The 15,678-nt window shown below is 44.2% G+C and overlaps 1 protein-coding gene across 2 annotated transcripts in view; it reads right to left on the bottom strand.

Annotated features, from left to right (window-relative positions):
• Positions 1 to 15,678, bottom strand: part of GRID2 (glutamate ionotropic receptor delta type subunit 2) — a 2,834,743-nt gene that overhangs the window by 378,713 nt on the left and 2,440,352 nt on the right. The window lies entirely within an intron of this gene.

The raw sequence follows: 15,678 nt of genomic DNA, 5'->3' as shown, positions 1-15,678 counted from the left end.
AATCATTGAGTTGAGGGGTGGTCAGGGATAAGAACACAAGACCTCTTGTCCTGTTCCACCATATTAATAGTGGAGGGTATTTGAAGGCTCTGGAGATTCACACGAGAACCATTCCCTGGAGCATCATGGGGGCAAGTTGGTGACACCTATTTAAAGACATGTTAGTGAGATGCTACCTAATGGTCACTGTTTGTTTGTGGGGGATGTACCTGGTGGGTGCCCATGGGGGAACAGAGGCTGTGTGATATGGTGAAACATGATTTAAACAGTGCTAGGTTAATTTACCAACACTTAGTTTGCACTGGACCCTCATGGGGAGACCTACAACTGTAAGGTGTCCACTGCCTCTATATAAATTCGGAAGCTATATAACGGAGGGTTCAGTAGACAGAGAGGGCCTGGACCTTTGCTCCAGACATAACACAAGGAGATAACTGTCATTGACCAATCAGTATGAGGCTGTATAAGATCTCCAGTGACAACCGAGAGGAAGTGACAAATTTGCATAAGAAGTGGTGAGAGAAGGCTAAATGCATTTGAGCAAGACTCTCATCACTCTAGAGAACGTCTTCTGGGTACACGGTAGGAGTCAAACTAGACTGTTTTTTCTGTCTCTCTTGAGAAATAGCAAGTGTCTGAACCTGCTAGCAACTATCTTTTATCTATTAACTTTAATTTATGCTATGACACCCAATTTGTTATCTTGTTATGGTACAATAGTAACTGTCTGCACACACTGTGTGGTTTAGGAAGAAGAAACACCATTGTAGAGGTGTTGAGTCAAGAAGTACTCAATAAACACTGAAACTGAAGACTCACCAGGAGGTACATTAAGAGACAAAGTGGTGGCGACAAGTGACCATTAGCCAGAGACTGGCAAGATGCCAAACCATAGTGATAAACCCTAAAGAAATGACAGGTTGAGCCACAGAGAAGGTGCTATGGCAACAGATTCATGGGGGTGACAAACTGAGAGACTAGGCAGCCACAACATAACGTGCTGAGAGAATAAGGCCCATATTTAAGAAGAGCTGATTTGCTACTTTTTCTGTGCCCCCCTACCAGCACCTAACAACACCATGGTTGTGCCGAATTAATGATATGGTGCACCATGGTGGTTGTTATTACAATAGCATCAACACTGTTGATGCTATTGTGGCGCTTTGCTACACTAGCATCAAAAATATTGACGCTAGTATAGCAAAGTGCAAGAAGGCCCATAAGTTTCTACGGGTGCATCATTTTAATGCCTGCTCTGAGCAGATGTTAATAATTACTCCAAAAATGGCACAGTGAAATCTTTTAAATTTCACTGTGCCATTTTTGCAGGCCTCCTATTGCCGGAACGCCCCCCTTGCATACATTATACCTGTGGTGTAAGGGTTTACAAAGTAGCGCAATGCATGCATTGCACCACTTTGTAAATATGGCATGGCAGAATTATGCTGATTAGTGAATAGGCCTATAAGGGGGGAGGGACAAGATGACAGACTAAGACTGATGAGGCACCAGGGGCCAGACAAATATAAACAGAAGCAAGCAGGAGGTAGACTGAGACAGAGGATACACATGTATACGGACTCACATAGACTGGGGAGGGACAGAGAGGCCTGTTTCAAAGATACAGGAGGTTGGCAGCAAACTGGAACATTTAAAAGGCAGCCAAGGAAGCATTCATTTAGTAAAAACCAGGGTAAGGCTCTAGTAGAACCAGGGGACAGATCTTGATGCTCCAGAGGAATAAAGGACCAGGCTCCAACATTCATGAGAAAACAAAATCCACGCTCAGACAAGGTGTAGGCATTGAGGTCCAGATCAGACCCCAGGGCTGTCTGAGAGAGGCACCAGGGGTCAGACAGAGCAAATATCTAACACTGGGATGGCTGTGTTGGATTCAGGCCATTTTCCGGTAGAACACAATAGTCAGGTATCTTAGTCCTGACAAAAGCATTAACAAAAAGCCTACAGCAGTAGAGCAATTTGGGAAATGATTTGCCTTAAGTACCTAATGCCTGCATTAAATCAATAATTGAATGTGTGTTAATTGAGTGTATATTTTAGATGTAGAATAACATCTTGTACGTTATCATTTAAGGACTCCATAGAATAATTGATACAACTAAGAGCCAGTAAAAAGACTTAAACAACAAAAAGACTTTGCACAAGTCAGTCGATGGCAGTTAATGAAAGAAATTATCAAAATAAATGATCCTCGTAGGTTTTGACTTCTTGTTGCAAAAGCTGGATTATAGTTTCTATTATTGCTCATTCATCACTGCCGGAGCTAGTTGTGGATTTCTGTGGCAGAAGTACCAGGGCAGAGGACTGATCTTTAATATTAATAGTTATTAATAGAATTTGATCATTATTGTGAAGTGTACAGTGAACCACCTATTATCTTACTATTGATGGTAATTAGAATTATGTTTAAAATGTTTTCTGATGGCTATTTTTGTTGTATTTAAAGGTTGCAACTCTGGCCTGAATTTAGGCCGATGTTGGTCCACGTTGGGCTGAACTTGGGCTTAACTTGGACAGATTTGGGCTTGGGAAGGGTCTCAAAATCTAGCAACACTGATGAAGTCTGACATTCCCAGTAAAACATGTACTTCCAACAGTAGAAGCAGGTCATTTGATTCCCCTGTGTTCTACTGTAGGCTCCCAGTGTTCTAAAGAAACAACTAGAGAGCTAACAGCCTTACTTATGACTAGTGCTTAATTTGTGCTTGTTGTTTCCGATGCTGAGCACCGGTGTCGCGTGGGCTCTCATTATCCTAAATGAGACTACTGGATTTCTAGGCAGCAGGATCGATAACGGTGTGGGGGACTGAGTCTGACCCACGTGTAAGGAACTCTGTCACCCTAAATCCGGTTTTTGCTCCGGCTAACTAGCAGTGCCTCATTTCTCCCACGGGGAAGAAATGATTAGGCAGCCGAGCGCATGACATCTTTGGAACTTCTCAGGGAAATCGTGGTCACTCAGATCCAAACCAACTCTCTCATTTACAATATGGTCTCCTATACAAATGACAAAGACAGTATAGGTTTTATATAATGTTTTAATAAAACAACTGTATTTTAGATAATAAGGCGTGAGCCGCAATAACCAGAACAATACAACATAGTAGGATTGAAATAGTCACCAGGAGAGTAAAACATAAGAACAAAGCTATCATATTTCCTAACAGTTTCTACTCTCCCTCTGCTTGTTCTATTTAGAGCACAGCATGTTAAGCTTCTAGCTTGCCTTTCCGAATCACCGGGGAGACATAAGCCCTCATACCTGAGCAAAGGCCTGTGATCTGGTTCAGCATCTGCAACGAGGCAGTCAGCGTTTAGCTGTGGGTCTCTGGTCGGAATCTCCCTCTTCCATGTATTGGGACAAGGAAGTGATTTTATAACTAACACGTCATCGTGATCACAAAATGTCCCTACGCAGGAATGCCAAATCTAAACTCCTACCACGTATATCGGCAATGTACCAGACTATATCCTTGACTGAAGAACAGAGTGAATATGTTATGAAGAACTCCAGTGCTGAAGTAGGCAAAACAGTGTGATATGAATAAAAAACAACACCGTAGAACTGGCTATTTGAAAAATAACAGTACGAAGCCTAATAAAAAGCATGTAGAGCAAAGTGCACAGAGGCTCTAAGCTGTCAGCAAATGAATAAAATACATTCAGGGCAAAGTGCACAAAGGCCTAAAGCCTGAAGCTAATGCGCAAAGTATACGTAAAACTAACCACACTACACCCTCCCCTTGTCGGTAGCAAGTGGTTCCAATAACATAAAAACATGCCCCAAACATAAACAATATATTTCGACAAGGTAAGAAGACAACAAAGACATAAATTTAGGAAACATGTGACGATAAGGCCAAATTCAATATAGTGTCAATTTTGCCGAGAAAAAAAAAAAATCCAATTGTCAGACAGAAGCAATAGAACGTAGGAGCTCCTCCACTTCGATATATGTTAATATCGGAAGATCCATGCCACAAAGTACCATGGAGCAGGTGTGTTCCAAAGCCCCAAAACCATTCAGGGCGGCACCCCGTGCAGGGCCAATGAAAGAGACAATACCATCTTCCTCCAGGAAGGGAATCTCATAAACCGCCTCACGAAGCAAACGCAACCGTAGTGCACAAGTCTGGGAATGAGCCCTAATCGGGAACATCAACAGATCAGGATCGACCACTGGAGGGCGCTGCAGTGAGAGACAGAAAGCCAGTTCATGTTCAAATGAGCACCAAAGGCACCGAAACACGGGTTGCACACAATCCAAAACCGGTCTGAATGACAGAGACCAGTCACACTCCAAATGGCCCAGGAGTGTAGCTCCAAAATGCTGCATCATGCGTTCACGACACAGCTGCGCTGACGGGAGCAGCAATATAGGATCACGTCGTGGCGGGACAGCCATTGCGAAAAAATAGCAACAATAGCAAGACTCCAGCCAACAAAGCAAAAGTAATCGGGAAACCCCCAAAAATGCTTCTGAAAATAGAGTGTATAGCCGAAGGTATCAAACCGAATATGGAAGAGAAGGTGTGAGCAAAACCAACACCAACGGCTTTGAAAAAATGAGCAATACCAGCAGTGCTGGATGCATTAAATATACGTCCCACAAGTTCACCGAAGTGACTTGGAAAGTTAGTATTCAAAAGGGACTGTATCTCCGCCGATGACCTTGCCACCTGAAGTGCGTAGGTCTCGCTAGCAGATGTAAGGGCCACATGCTTTTGAAACAATAAAGCTTTCAGCCGACTCAACTTGTCGAAATCAACCTTGGAAGTAGCAATATGAGGCCAGATGTCCGCTACCTCCCTAATTTGAGTGGGGGGAAACAACACATTCCCGCAGCACGTAACGGCCTTGTTGACAATGACAACGTAAACTATTCCGGCACGCATGCCACAGCAGCGTTCGCTGTTAAAAACAACGTAACTGCCGTTAGAAAGCACCTGGAAAGTGTTTTTAATAACCGGGACTGGAACACCCTTTAAATAACAAGCTAAGTTAGCAATCAAAGCGTTACACGCTCCGTGCAAGGACAGCTGTTTACAAACCATGGAATGGCTGACAGAAGCTTCGCATTCGCTACTGCTAAGAAAAACCTCCCTCAAACCATTAACACATCTGTATTGAAAGGGAAGCTCCCACACCTCGTGTATGTAACTGTCTCCCTATAGTTCATATCTACCCACCGGAATGTGCTTCAAACAAGAAGTAAATTGCAGAGTGGAGATAGGCAAATTAATAACCCCATGAATCAACCACTCAGCTGACGGAATCTCAGCCACCGTGAAAGGCAGTTTCTCCAATTTCTCAATATTCAACATAACATAAGTCGCTTCCTTTTTAGCCATCAACTGTTGTTGACGAGTCAAATTAAAGGAGATAAAGATCTCTCTGGCACGAATGTGCTGCCATGGAACGCGACCCGCCTTCAAGGTCTGAAGAGTCCAACCCAGCTGCATGATGGACCGCGTCTGACTCTGCCCATGATATAAAAAAGACATGTCCGATTTAATAATGTCAATAGCAGAGGAAACAATGCTGTCAATCGTGTAAACACGGTCAGAAAGGGTATGCATGCCATTATCAACAACAGACAAAGGCCCTGATTCTAAGACCGCCGCCCGCCAAGCGGGAACCGCCAGAAGACCGTACCGCGGTCAAAAGACCGCGGCGGTCATTCTGGGTTTCCCACTGGGATGGCGGGCGACCGCCGAAAGTCCGCCCGCCAGCCCAGCGGGAAACACCCTTCCCACGAGGACGCCGGCTCAGAATGGAGCCGGCGGAGTGGGAAGGTGCGACGGGTGCAGTTGCACCCGTCGCGAATTTCAGTGTCTGCAAAGCAGACACTGAAATTCTTTGTGGGGCCCTCTTACGGGGGCCCCTGCAGTGCCCATGCCATTGGCATGGGCACTGCAGGGGCCCCCAGGGGCCCCACGGCACCCCATACCGCCATCCTGTTCCTGGCGGGCGAACCGCCAGGAACAGGATGGCGGTATGGGGTGTCAGAATCCCCATGGCGGCGCAGCAAGCTGCGCCGCCATGGCGGATTCCCATGGGCAGCGGAAAGTCGGCGGTACACCGCCGGCTTTCCGCTTCTGGCCGCGGCTGTACCGCCGCAGTCAGAATGCCCGGCGGAGCACCGCCAGCCTGTTGGCGGTGCTACCGCCAACCTCCGCCCTGGCGGTATTTACCGCCAGGGTCAGAATGACCCCCAAAGTCTGCAGCAGATTTTCTTGATCAATCTGCCTCAACCGGGCTGCAGCCTCCTGTTGTGAAAGTTTCCAAATCTCATTATAAACTTCATATAAAAACCTTTTCTTCCGTGGTACCTTGGGACCTGACAAAAAATCTTGTAAATCAGTACCCTTAGACAGTAACTTGAGATGTGACTTAACTGCATCCAGCGTGGATGACTTCAACCATTGTTGACAAAGCTTCCCCACGCTGTACGTAGTTATAATATCAGCATGTTCTGGTGAAATGTAACAAGGGTCTGCCCTACTAGTCCTGAACCCCCCTGAAGAGGTGACAAAACGTTGATGACACTGATTAGTGTCTACAGGCCATAATAACCACCCGCCCGGATGTAACGATGAAGTGTTAAGCGTACCATTCTGGACCCAATGCGTAAATTCACTAAAAGTAGCATTCACATAGTGCTGCCAGTTGTTTAATTTGGAAGGGACAGGTATACTAGGCAAATTCAACTCTCTAATCGTCGCCAAGCCCAAACAGCTAGTCTGTTGTACCGTGTCATTGAGGAAAATCATCTGCACAGGGATAAGACATGCTCTAAATAATGTATCCCTGCCTTGCATCTGCCAATTTTTGGTACCCCAAACACTTTTCAAGTCAACAGTCTTTAACCAGTATTCATATCCCTCGACCGAAAGTTTAGAAACAAACAAATATGAATATAGTAATTTAGTATCGGTCAATAAAATTTGCTTATTAGAATACGGTGCAACTTTAAAATAGTAAGACTTAGCATTCCGCTGATCATGCCCAGAAAAATATGCAAATTTATCATAATACGTTTTCGAACTCCCTTGTGGAAGAGTCGAGCAATGTTCCTATTGCACATAATTAAATATGGACTTAGGGCTACTAGCTTTATGGATAAAGTGGTGTCCATAATAGTTGTAGCAAAACATGTCACCATGATTATCTCTAAATTGGTAAGCATCTTCATCGTCATAGACAGTATAATATTGCAAATCTGTTAGCATAGAATCTACTGTCTTCACATCCCAATCATCAGAAACAATGCCTGGTATAACAATATCATTCATTCATAACTTGAGGACATACGGTATTTGAATCAATTCAGTGGGACCATATATATCAAACATTACTTTATCCCACACAATCCCATCCGGAATCGGTAGTGCAGAAATGTTCACATTGGACAAGTCTCTTCGAACCATATGAGACGACAAATGTGGTCTCAACACAGTCTCCACGTGCTCAATGTCAGATCCATCAGGAAGAAAATGACCATGTATTACTAGAAAAAAAGTAACCACAAATCCCAACCATAAAAAAAGAGTCATTACAGTCATAAAAAGCCACAAATAGTTTCAAGGAAAAACAAAATATGTGCGTTTAAGCCAACTCATCAGCTTATGTGGACCTCGGACAGAAGACATCGAGGACGAGGAGCTGGACACTGCTTCATCAGCGTCGCTGAAGCAGCCAGAGGCAGTCCTTGCAAAAGGTGCAATTGTGAACAAAGAAGCAGATGGAGGCTCTCTCCTAGGCACGCTATAAACCACATGTTCAGAAACATCAGTAGAACGTACAGCAACTTGATCAAAAGATTCCAGATTAATCGTTGTCTGTGGAACAATGGCAAGATCATCTTCCACCCTCCCCAAGCTCGGAGAGGAAACAGCGTCGGTGTAAATCACCTGCAGCGGGACTTCTTCCCCAGTAGTGAGAGGGATGCCAGAACTACTGGGTGTCCCTCTTGGTCTGCTGTGCAGAATCGGCCACATGTTGTAACTTGACATTATCAATAGAAACAAAGCGATTTCCTTTGGCCCCTTGCAGCGGCGGTAAAATCACAGTTCTCGTGCCGCTCACCCCTAACACAGGGACAGGTGCTCGATAAGAAGGACCAAATTCTTTCTTTACGGCGACCTTTTCACGCACTAGATCCCCAATCCTGGGTATCCAACCAGTAGGTGTTACTGGCTCATCCTTAATTCCTGAGGAGGCAGCACTTGCAGAAGAGTTATCTTCACTGAATTGTTGTTAATCCTGCAAAACAGTGACACAATCATTTATGTCAAAGGGCGTAACTGCCGCCTCCACACCAGGACCATCTAGACCAGGAACATACATTTGTGTTCCAAACAGGCACTCATATGAAGTACGACCCCCCAGTGACCGTCTAGGCAAGTTATTAAGTGCTCTCTGTACTCCATATAGGTGGGCTAGCCAACCACGACCCGTACCTATAACCCTGGCCGTTAAGGATTGCTTTAAATCACGATTTAAACGCTCCACTACAGAATTTCCCTCGGGATGAAATGGACACCAGAATTGGAGTTGGACCCCCAACGAAGCCATGGTGTCCCTGAATGCCTTAGAGGCGAAAGCAGGGCCCTGGTCCGAATGAAAAGCCGCAACTGCAAATGTATCGACAAAGATGCGCAAATCTTTAATAACAGTCCGAGCGTCAGCCGAGCGTTGAGGCCATACCTACACAAATCTGGAGCGCGAATCTACAGCAACCAATATATATTTGTATGCACTATCTGGTGTCAGCGGACCACAATGATCCAAGTACACACACTGTAACGGTTTGTTTGAAATCAGAAGGGGCGTCTGCTGCGGGCGTCTAGCCGACGATGCTTTAATTTGTTGACAGACGTCACAACAAAGGACATACTGCTTCGTCTCTTTATAGAGACCAGGCCACCAGTAACGAGCCTGTAAAAGTGAAATCATGGCAGCCACACCAGCACAATCGGTGCAGATGCCACCCCCTCATGTGCTGCAGAAATTAATCGAGGTCTCTCAATTCTATTGGGAAGTTCACGTACACCAATGCCTGGAATATTAACAACAGCATTTAGCGCACTACTCAAGCAGTAACTATATTTAGAAGGAAATCCTTTAGGAAACGGCGTGCCATCAGCCGTAGCTTTTATGGCAGCCGAAATCTCTGTGTCTGGTTTGGAACTCGAACGAGTCACTGCGGCCACAGTGGCGACAGCCACTGCCGACTTTGCGGCTTCGTCAGCCAAAGTATTCCCAGCAACGTGTATTCCAACGCGCTGGTGTCCAAGTGTATGCACAACATGGACCTTAGGAAGCGTGTCTTTCAGATGCGCAACCTTACCCCACAACAATTTATGTTTAATGGTGTTGCCTTTAGAATCTCTGAACCCATTCAACTTCCAATAGTGCAGATATTCATTGAAAGACTGAACACAGTAGTAGGAGTCACACACCAGCAAGGTCAAAATCGCCGGATCCGCGTGCTCCAACGCTAACAATAGAGCTTTGAGCTCAGCCAGCTGCGCCGTGCAATCTCCCAAGGTTTTAGTATAAGTATGTCGGGGGCAGAACACTTCCCCCTCCATAGTGCCGCTCACCACCGCACATGCAGCAGAATACTGTTGTTTAGTCCCAACCGCTGGTTGCGCAGAGCCATCGGTATACATGACCACTTGATATTGGTCAATAGGCAATGTGCCAGCAGGAACTGGGTACTCTATTTCATATTGAAGAAATTCTTGAGTCTGCAGTTTAGGGTCAAATATGTAATCTACATCAGTGGCTGTCAAAGACGTAGCCCATTGTATCCATCACGGGTGTAAAGCTTTCGAATTAGGAACACTCGCTTTTGTAACAGCCTCTAAGGCCGGAATCGGGGAAACGACAATGATGCATTGGCCCTTGGTAAGCGGTCTTTCTTTAATCACAGCCATCTGTACTGCAGTGAGTATTTTCTCAGTCTGTGCAAATCGTTGTTCTGCAGCAGAATACAAGTGGGACTTGTATGCAATCGGGACTGTCTCACCCTCATTAAAGGTGACATACGTAAAACCCAACAGCCCCAGGTATCACCCTGATGACTAAATGTGTCTTATTGTCCCGTGTGTGTAAGTGTTTAACTGCTAAGAGATCAGTCTGTAACTCTTGCAGTATGTGTGTATGCTCAATCGTCCAAAATCTACTCGAAAAATTCGGGCAAATCAGTTCATATAAGGGTTTTATACGCGTAGCATAATCAGGAATGTAAGTTCTGCCAAAATTCAGAAACCCCAACAATGACTGGAGCTTCTGAACCGTATTAGGAGGCTGCAATAAAGCACATTTCTCCAAAAAATGTGGCGCTAGGCTCTTGCCCTCACTCGACAACTCATATCCCAGGAAAATGACGCTGAGGAAGGCAATCTTTGATTTTTTTAAATTAAACTTATAGCCAATATCAGCAAACCACACAACAATGCGCGATACGCGCCTTAGATGTTGCAGAATCTCATCGTCTGTCAGATATATGTCATCAACATATGATAACGCTTCAGGGTCCAACTCGTGCAGCATTTCAGTCACACGAGCCGAAAACAGTCCTGGGCTATTCTTATACCCCTGAGGCAAACGACAAAAAATTATCTGAGAGCCAAATGCACTGAAACTGGTATAGTCCCGACTTTCGGGCGCTATATTTTGGCAGAAAAATCCATTCGAGATATCCAACGTTGTTTTGTATTTCTTACGCACTATATTGTTCATAAGCGCTGCGCTATGTGAATTCTGTATTGCATATGTGCATGTGTGACTATTCAAATGTCTGTAATCTACCACTATCCTATATGAATGGTCCGGTTTAGCAACCGGAAATAAGGGATTATTCATCGGCGAGACACAGGGCTCAATTACACCCTGGTACTCCAATTGTGTAAGAATTTTCCGAACCGATGCCCTTGCCTCAAATTTAATAGGATACTGCGGCTGTGGCTGAGGTGTGCCCTTTATTGGAATTACATGATAAGGTGATTGTCTATCCCACCCCACATTATTTCTATGTAGGGCGGGAGCCTGTGCTAGAGCCCATGTTTTACCATAGGACTCCGCTAGCTCTCTCGGAACAAGTGGTGAGAAGGAAGGTACAATAACATCCTCCCCAACCGGACAGTTGCGAACAAAGTCAGGTGGCCAATCCTGTTCGGCCAACAGAACATCATATGATTTTACCACATGGTCCCAAAAGATGGCGTGTACAATGCGGTCAATGTCCCCTTCTAATCGTAGAGTCACTTGATATACTCTATCAGGATCAGAGACTCGCATGTCCGCTGTTTCGACTTGTATGAAGTCATCAATTGCTTTCACCTCCAGATGCTCTAGAAGACTCCGGTGAACTATTGTGACCTCTGCCACGCTGTCTAACAGTGCTAACGCCCATGTCTTGTTCGTCAAGAGAACTCTCTTCTTGAGCGGCATGTCTAACTGAGACTGCTGCCACTTTTTTCTTTTTAAATTGCTGTTTTTGTTGCAGCGGTTTCTCTTCTTGTTTAACAGAAACCTCCGCTGAGCGTTGTGAATCCTGTCTCAGTTTCACGTACTCCGTCCTCCGCTCTGACCGCCCACCTCTCTCACTTCTCTTCTCTGAGGAGTCCTGAAAGGAACGAGATTGGCGTGTATCAGTATATTGATATCTATCAGGCGTCTTCAAATTATCCCTATTCCTGAGATTATACCTATTCTGCGGGGTCTCCGGTTGCGGAGACTGTCCCCCATCTTTTTTAGGTGTTTGCTGTTTCTTTTCCCAGCGCTTTTTTGTACCCTCAGGTTGCTGTTGCTTAGCATTATCTTTATTATTTTTACCCTGCAATTGGGGTTTCTGCGGTCTAGCCCCTAGGCTATCGCGACCAATACTTGAATATGTCTCAGCTATTATTCGCGGAAGTTCCCGCTCTTGATTAATCTGCGGAACATCCCGAAGACGCATTCGCACGGCTAGTGCTACTGCCTCTCCCTTGAGATTACTCAAAAAAATTGAATAAACTGCAGCAAAATTGCCCATTAACTGCATGCCCAAATCTAAGGCAGGGGCAGCCCCATATTCATCTTGAATTTGTTTAAGCACTTCCGGTAAATTAGCTAAAGTCGGTGTACCGTGTGCTGTAGTGTAGAGCGCGGCAAACACCGTGCCCCAGGTATTACAAAGGTCCACCGGAGGAACCATCCCATACGGCAAACACATCGTCAAAATTCTATGTTTATCCTGAGGTCCCATATGGGGAAATATTGCTTCCAGCATATACATTTTTTGCGCCACCCAAAATGGAGTCTCCTCACGGTTAGCCGGTACCTTGCCCATAACTGAGTGTACAGTGGCCGGATTGATTCCCGGAACCACTGCTTGTGGGTGCGCCGGAGCAGCATGCGCTGCATTAGTATTTAATGTCTGCATCACAAACTGAACCAGTCTTCTGTATGTTGTGGCTAAGTCTATATATAAACGACGCACATCAGCCACTGCCAAATTTGCAACTGCAGGATATGGTGTGTAAGTAGCCAATAAAGGCCAGGTCGGACCATCATTACTCAACGGACCTAACCTCACTTGTGCTACTGTATGTGGGAGGGCGCCATCAAGCCAATTATGGTGTTCTTGATAAGATAGAGGTATCTCTAAATAAGCGTAAGCCCGGTATTGTCCAGGGACATTCGCAACAGTGTATTCGTGAAAAGTATTTGTACCCCCATCAGCTGCTGGAAATATGACCCAAGAATAAAAAAGTTCTGTTCTATAGGCTGCATGGGCGTCCACCACAAAAGTGACTGGACCCCCCTGGACTGTCAGTTCATGTGCTATCAGATGTCCTGTGAGCGGGTGACGCATATTGATTGCTATATTCACTACATTAGGATTCGCCATTTGCAAAAAATAGCTCTAGGTCAGAGAAGGCACACCAATATCAGGGTTTTTCCTTTCAAAGTTCAAGCTTGAACAACCAACCACTAATCAATAGGACGTACCTATCCCGTGGTGGCGGAAACCCTCAGCCCCACAGACGTCTCCGCGTACGGAACCGAGGAGTCAAAATATATATGAGACCGAGAGAGTCAGTCGGACCTAAACATTAGAGCCAGACCAATCGTTGGCGGCGCCATGTCGCGTGGGCTCTCATTATCCAAAATGAGACTACTGGATTTTTAGGCAGCAGGATCGATAACGGTGTGGGGGACTGAGTCTGACCCACGTGTAAGGAACTCTGTCACCCTAAATCCGGTTTTTGCTCCGCCTAACTAGCAGTGCCTCATTTCTCCCACGGGGAAGAAATGATTAGGCAGCCGAGCGCACGACATCTTTGGAACTTCTCAGGGAAATCGTGGTCACTCAGATCCAAACCAACTCTCTCATTTACAATATGGTCTCATATACAAATGACAAAGACAGTATAGGTTTTATATAATGTTTTAATAAAACGACTGTATTTTAGATAATAAGGTGTGAGCCGCAATAACCAGAACAATACAACATAGAAGGATTGAAATAGTCACCAGGAGAGTAAAACATAAGAACAAAGCTATCATATTTCCTAACAGTTTCTACTCTCCCTCTGCTTGTTCTATTTAGAGCACAGCATGTTAAGCTTCTAGCTTGCCTTTCCGAATCACCGGGGAGACATAAGCCCTCATACCTGAGCAAAGGCCTGTGATCTGGTTCAGCATCTGCAAAGAGGCAGTCAGCGTTTAGCTGTGGGTCTCTGGTCGGAATCTCCCTCTTCCATGTATTGGGACAAGGAAGTGATTTTATAACTAACATGTCATCGTGATCACAAAATGTCCCTACGCAGGAATGCCAAATCTAAACTCCTACCACGTCTATCGGCAATGTACCAGACTGTATCCTTGACTGAAGAACAGAGTGAATATGTTATGAAGAACTCCAGTGCTGAAGTAGGCAAAACAGTGTGATATGAATAAAAAACAACACCGTAGAACTGGCTATTTGAAAAATAACAGTACGAAGCCTAATAAAAAGCATGTAGAGCAAAGTGCACAGAGGCTCTAAGCTGTCAGCAAATGAATAAAATACATTCAGGGCAAAGTGCACAAAGGCCTAAAGCCTGAAGCTAATGCACAAAGTATACGTAAAACTAACCACACTACACCAGCATTTATTTTTGAGGGCCGGCACTTATTCTTCTGCCTCAGGCATTTGCTGCAAGCAAAAGATACATATGGGAAAGACGGAGGAAGGGATAAACGAAAAAGGGTCACAAGGTAGAGAGGAGAAAGCTGCAAGTGATCTGAACAGGCAGGGAGTGGCTTTAAATGAATTGAAGTGGCCCGAGATGGCTTCAGGATTACGCTGCCTCAGTATTCCTTGCTCGCACATTTAAATGCAGCAGCCGTGTGTTTATGAGGAGGTCTTTGGAAACCGGCACATTTTCATTTACAAATTAAGCACTGCTTATGACAAAAGTGTGGCACACCTGAAGCCATCTTGATTGAATTAAAAACAAAACATTCAGTTAAGAAAGGAAGGAACAAACTGAGGGGTTCATTTTGTCTTAGAAATTATAATTATTGCTGTAGAAAGAAAAAGAAGGATGCGTTTTATGAAAGTTCTAAAATATCTTCCTGTTCTACTTCCAATATGAGCAACTTGTCATGTGATTCCCTTGAGTTTTCCTGCAGCCTCCGAGAGTATTCTAAAGAACAACTAGAGCATTAACAGTCTTACTTATGACAAAAGTGTGGCACACCTGAGCCATCTTGATTGAGTGAATCAAACTGGTAAAACTCGTGAAAATTAAAACATTTAATTTAGAAAGGAACAAAATAAAGGGGTTCATTTTGCCATACAAATTACAGTTAGTGCAGTAGAATGAAAAATTTGCATGTTTTAAGTGAGTTCTGAAATATCTTTCTCTTTTAATTCATTAAAAGATTCTGACATGCCGACTGAAACATGCAGTTTCAACACCAGCATCAGACTGCCTGTTAACTCCCTGGTGATCAGCAGCTTACAACTTTCCAATGAGCACCTAGAGTGCTAATATTCTGAATTTATGCAAAAAGTGTGACACATCTGAATGCCATCTTGATGGAATCAAAGTGGAAAACTGAAAGTGGTTTCTACTGAGGATACTGCTGTAAACAAGGAAAATAGGAAACCAAGCCTTGGTTCCAACCCGCCAAAGTGCATTGCGATGGGCATTTTACTTAACGTTAAAAACACTATCAAATTCACTGAAAAAACAAAAGGTTGCGGAGACAAGTAGTTAGGAAATTGAATTTGAAAATAAAACTTTAATTCACTTAAAAACCAAAGGTGACAGGGACGTTATAGTTATGTTCAGATTTTACACATACAAAACCATAGAAATTCAGCTGTTATAGTTAAAGTTATTTCATGTAACTATAACTCATGCTCTAGGGTAACTATAGCTTGTATATACATTTATATAAATACATATATATGTATATGTATATACATATATGTATTTACATACATTTATATATGTGTATGTGTGAGTACACATTTCTCATTTTTATCTCAGCCCTCTCTCTCTATTGATCTTTCTTTATCTCTCCTTCTGTTCGTCTCTCTCTGTCTCACTGAAAACAATTTCTGCAACAAGTGGTGCTAATATTTCTCCCTATCTATTCATTCCTCCC

This window comes from Pleurodeles waltl, chromosome 1_2, assembly GCF_031143425.1.
Source record: "Pleurodeles waltl isolate 20211129_DDA chromosome 1_2, aPleWal1.hap1.20221129, whole genome shotgun sequence".
Classification (NCBI taxonomy): Eukaryota; Metazoa; Chordata; class Amphibia; order Caudata; family Salamandridae; genus Pleurodeles; species Pleurodeles waltl.
Note: the sequence above shows the minus strand (reverse complement) of the source record. Positions and strands in the feature narration are given on the sequence as shown.